Source organism: Procambarus clarkii, chromosome 58 (assembly GCF_040958095.1).
Source record: "Procambarus clarkii isolate CNS0578487 chromosome 58, FALCON_Pclarkii_2.0, whole genome shotgun sequence".
NCBI classification, from domain to species: domain Eukaryota; kingdom Metazoa; phylum Arthropoda; class Malacostraca; order Decapoda; family Cambaridae; genus Procambarus; species Procambarus clarkii.
In genome coordinates, this window is record NC_091207.1 from 27,614,170 (window position 1) to 27,620,169 (window position 6,000).

Consider the following 6,000-nt stretch of genomic DNA (forward strand, 5'->3'; position numbering starts at 1 on the left):
GAGTTTTCATTCATATATATATATATATATATATATATATATATATATATATATATATATATATATATATATATATATATATATATATATATATATATATATGTATATATATATATGTCGTACCTAGTAGCCAGAACGCACTTCTCAGCCTACTATGCAAGGCCCGATTTGCCTAATAAGCCAAGTTTTCATGAATTAATTGTTTTTCGACTACCTAACCTACCTAACCTAACCTAACCTAACGTTTTCGGCTACCTAACCTAACCTATAAAGATAGGTTAATTTAGGTTAGGTAGGGTTGGTTAGGTTCGGTCATATATCTACGTTAATTTTAACTCCAATAAAAACAAATTGACCTTATACATAATGAAATGGGTTGTTTTATCATTTCATAAGAGAATAATTAGAGAAAATATATTAATTTAGGAAAAGTTGGCTTATTAGGCAAATCGGGCCTTGCATAGTAGACTGAGAAGTGCGTTCTGGCTACTAGGTACGACATATATATATATATATCTATATATATATAAATATATATATATATATATATATATATATATATATATATATTTGGTGAAATGTATATATATATATATATATATATATATATATATATATATATATATATATATATATATATATATATATATATATATACTGTATTGGAGGGGATCTAAACATTCCCTCTAATGCGTTATGCGTGGTTTCCTCCGAGGCTATGGGTCCCCCTTCTTCTAGCTAGAGGTGGTACTCCCTTCCATTGTATATATATATATATATATATATATATATGTATATATATATATATATATATATATATATATATATTTATATATATATATATATATATATATATATATATATATATATATATATATATATATATATATATATATATATATATATATATATTTTGACCAGACCACACACTAGAAATTGAAGGGACGACGGCGTTTCGACGACGGACGACATATATATATATATATATATATATATATATATATATATATATATATATATATATATATATATATATATATATATATATATATATATATGTCGTACCTAGTAGCCAGAACGCACTTCTCAGCCTACAATGCAAGGCCCGATTTGCCTAATAAGCCAAGTTTTCATGAATTAATTGTTTTTCGACTACCTAACCTAACCTAACCTAACTTTTTCGGCTACCTAACCTAACCTAACCTATAAAGATAGGTTAGGTTAGGTTAGGTTAGGTAGGGTTGGTTAGGTTCGGTCATATATCTACGTTAATTTTAACTCCAATAAAAAAAAAATTGACCTCATAAATAATGAAATGGGTAGCTTTATCATGTCATAAGAAAAAAATTAGAGAAAATATATTAATTCAGGAAAGTTTGGCTTATTAGGCAAATCGGGCTTTGCATAGTAGGCCGAGTACGACGTTCTGGCTACTAGGTACGACATATATAAATGTGTATATATATATATATATATATATATATATATATATATATATATATATATATATATATATATATATATATATATATATATATATATATATATATATATATATATATATATATATATATGTCTACAACACCCACCCACCCAATGTATACCCACATATTGTCTAGTGGGTGTTTACCCACACTTTGTATAGAGGTGGTATATGTATTACCACTCATCTGAGTAGTAAGTGCCACGGCCAGCTGATCATCCCCCCAGCCTCTAACCGCCGCCCACCCTCCAGTCTACACCCGCCGTCCACCCTCCCGCCCAGCGCCCGCCCAGCGCCCGCCCATGTCGCAGCTCTCAACAGATAGCCAGGCTTCTCCAAGCCAAAATGAGCCATCAAGCAGGGGTAGACACGGTAGATGTCAGACGTGTGACAGGGTATGCTATATCCGGTTGCGTGACGATAATGTGCGCATTCATTGCCACAACGGAGCCAGGTGTTTGGGTTCTGAGCGCCCTCCCAGGGAGAACACCAATCAACAGCCCACACCGCCCGTAAGGCAAAACACCTCCCAGACCTTCATTCCCACAGAAAATTTATTAGAAGCTATCAAAGCAACATCGGCCAGAACCTTGTAGCACATCCCTAAAGCAGCCCGCCCCCATGCAGCAGCCAAATTATCTGCCCTCCTGAGAAAGGTCAACGACTCTCCTGGAACGACCCAAGCATGGCACAACCTCCTAATGTTTGGCAACATATGTTTAGCCACCCCTGCAAGGAGAGACAAAACCTTAGCTGCCTCAGTCATCAAAGCTATAAATGATTTTCCCAGGGAGGACAACCAGGTGCGCCTTCCCACTCGCGCGAGAAACACCCACGGCAGGAAGAGCAACAGTGGCATATCCGAGACAAAAAATCAGAACATCAGTCACCAAGAAAATAGAAGAAGGAAACACTATTGGCGCAATACGAGTCATCACCAGTGAGGACTCAATTGCCGACAGAGATGCCGCAACAGCTCAAGCCCTAAGGGAGAAACACCCACCCAGGGCTCCGCGTGAGGACGACATTGTACAAGTGGGGGCTACCGGAGCAGAACCTCTATGGTTGGCTGAATCTGTGGTCCATAAAGCAGCCATGTCCTTCCCTACAGGATCAGCAGGTGGTGTTCACAGGACTAAAACCCAACCACCTCAAGCAAATGCTCAACCCTGCACTGGGTGACATTGCAAAGAACCTCTTGGTGGAACTAACCAGAATCACCAACAGATGTCTAGCTGGCAACATACCAGCGTCCATAAGACCTATCTTTTTTGGAGCATCTCTCTGTGCTCTAAAGAAAAAGGATGGAGGGATCAGGCCAATAGCTGTGGGCAATTCTCTCCGGCGTCTCGTCGCAAAGGCTGCTGCGAGAACAGTTAGTGATGCAGCGGCCAACATGCTGAAGCCAAAACAGCTCGGGTTTGGCATTCCACAAGGGTGTGAGGCGGCAGCCCATGCAGCTCGAGCCTTCATCGCCAACATCACAGACGAAAAGGCCCTTATCAAGCTAGATTTCAAAAATGCCTTCAATTTGGTGCGGAGGGATGCTGTACTCCGTGCGGTTCATAGTCATTTCCCTTCCCTCTACCCTTTTGTACATTCATGCTACAGTATGGATCTTAAGCTACTTTTTGGCGAACATGAAATTGACTCGCGAGAAGGCGTCCAACAGGGTGACCCCCTTGCTCCTCTCCTTTTCTGCTTAGTCATCAAACAAGACACAGAGGTCCTGTCCAGCGAGCTTAACATCTGGTTCTTGGATGATTGTACCCTAGCTGGTTCCCAAGACTCCCTCCTGGAGGACATCAGAAAAATCCAGGAGCAAGGTGCAGTTTTAGGCCTCACCCTGAACCCTTCCAAATGTGAAATAATATGTTCCAACCAGGGCATCGTAGAGAGAATAGAGAGTCTTCTGCCAAATATCCATAAAACTAAACCTGAAGACAGCACACTCCTAGGAGCTCCCCTGGGGTTGAAAGCCATCGATGAGGTCCTTGATAAGAAAATCGCCGACCTTAAGAGGATGGATGGGAGGATTGAGGATATTGATGCTCATGATGCACTCTACCTCATCACCAAATGTCTGTCCCTCCCCAGGTTAACCTACTTTCTGAGGTGTTCACCATCTTACAGTAGCCAAAAACTAAGTGAGTATGACCGGTTACTGAAATCAATGCTAGAAAAAGCCCTTAACCTCTCTCTCGATGACCTACAGTGGAAACAAGCCTCTCTTCCCGTAAGACTTGGGGGCCTCGGAGTTCGAACAGCAACGCAAATCGCTGTTACAGCCTTCCTGTCCTCCTTATCAGCATCCGACGACCTTGTGAAGGAAATTCTACCTGTCCACTTACATCAGCTGGCAGGTGTACATGATCCCAATTTTACACGCTGTGCCACAGAGTTGGCCTCTCGTGCAGGCCAATCACCTCAACCACCATCCCCAAAAGCCCACAAGCAATCCAGCTGGGATGGTCCCATTGTAGACCAAGTTGCTGCAGAGTGCCTGGGTGCTGCAACAACACAACACGACATTGCTCGCCTCACAGCAGTAGCAGCACCACATGCAGGGGATTTCCTGTTAGCAACCCCAATGTCGGCAACTGGCACGCGTCTCACACCACACGCCCTCCGAATTGCTGTGGCCCTCCGCCTTGCTGCCCCAATCCACACCAGATATAGGTGTATTTGCGGCGAGGTGGTGGCTGACAGGTACGGCCACCATGGCCTACTCTGCCAAAGCACAGGGGGATGGCACTCGAGGCACAGTGAAGTTAACGACATCATCTGGTTGATACCTGGTTGATGGGATTCTGGGAGTTCTTCTACTCCCCAAGCCCAGCCCGAGGCCAGGCTCGACTTGTGAGAGTTTGGTCCACCAGGCTGTTGCTTGGAGCGGCCCGCAGGCCCACATACACACCACTGCCCGGTTGGTCCGGCACTCCTTGAAGGAATAAATCTAGTTTCCTCTTGAAAATGTCCACGGTTGTTCCGGCAATATTTCTTATGCTTGCTGGGAGGACGTTGAACAACCGCGGACCTCTGATGTTTATACAGTGTTCTCTGATTGTGCCTATGGCACCTCTGCTCTTCACTGGTTCTATTCTACATTTTCTTCCATGTCGTGCACTCCAGTACGTTGTTATTTTACTGTGTAGATTTGGTACTTGGCCCTCCAGTATCTTCCAGGTGTATATTATTTGATATCTCTCTCGTCTTCTTTCTAGTGAGTACATTTGGAGGGCTTTGAGACGATCCCAATAATTTAGGTGCTTTATTGCGTCTATGCGTGCCGTATATGTTCTCTGTATTTCCTCTATTTCAGCAATCTCTCCTGCTCTGAAGGGGGAAGTGAGTACTGAGCAGTACTCAAGACGGGACAACACAAGTGACTTGAAGAGTACAACCATTGTGATGGGATCCCTGGATTTGAAAGTTCTCGTAATCCATCCTATCATTTTTCTGGCTGTCGCAATATTAGCTTGGTTATGCTCCTTAAACGTTAGGTCGTCAGACATTATTATTCCCAAATCCTTTACATGCTGTTTTCCTACTATGGGTACATTTGATTGTGTTTTGTACTCTGTATTATGTTTAAGGTCCTCATTTTTACCGTACCTGAGTACCTGGAATTTATCACTGTTAAACATCATGTTATTTTCTGATGCCCAGTCGAAAACTTTATTAATATCAGCTTGAAGTTTTTCAATGTCCTCAGCCGAGGTAATTTTTATACTGATTTTTGTATCATCTGCAAAGGATGATACGAAGCTGTGACTTGTATTTTTGTCTATATCTGATATGAGAATAAGGAAAAGCAGCGGTGCAAGGACTGTACCCTGAGGTACAGAGCTTTTCACTGCACTTGGACTAGATTTTATATGGTTGACAGTTACTCGCTGAGTCCTGTTTGACAGAAAACTGAGTATCCAGCGTCCTACTTTACCGGTTATTCCCATTGACTTCATTTTGTGTGCTATCACGCCATGGTCACATTTATCGAAAGCCTTTGCGAAGTCCGTGTATATCACATCAGCATTCCGTTTCTCTTCTAATGCCTCAGTGACTTTGTCGTAGTGCTCAAGTAGCTGTGAAATGGCACGATCTTCCCGCTCGAAATCCATGTTGGCCTGGGTTGTGAAGGTCATTGGTCTCCATGAAATTGGTGACCTGACTCCTAATCACTCTCTCAAATACTTTTATGATGTGCGATGTTAGTGCAACTGGTCTATAGTTTTTTGCCAATGCTTTGCTCCCTCCCTTGTGTAGAGGGGCTATGTCTGCTATTTTAAGTGCATCTGGTATCTCCCCCGTGTCCAAGCTCTTCCTCCACACTATACTGAGTGCCTGTGCTACCGGCACTTTGCATTTCTTTATAAATATTGAATTCCATGACTCTGGACCTGGGGCCGAGTGCATGGGCATGTTTTCAATTTCTTTTTCAAAATTTAGTGCGCTCGTGTTTATATCAGTTATATTTACAGGGGATTTGAATATCCAGAATAAAGAAATTGTCTGGA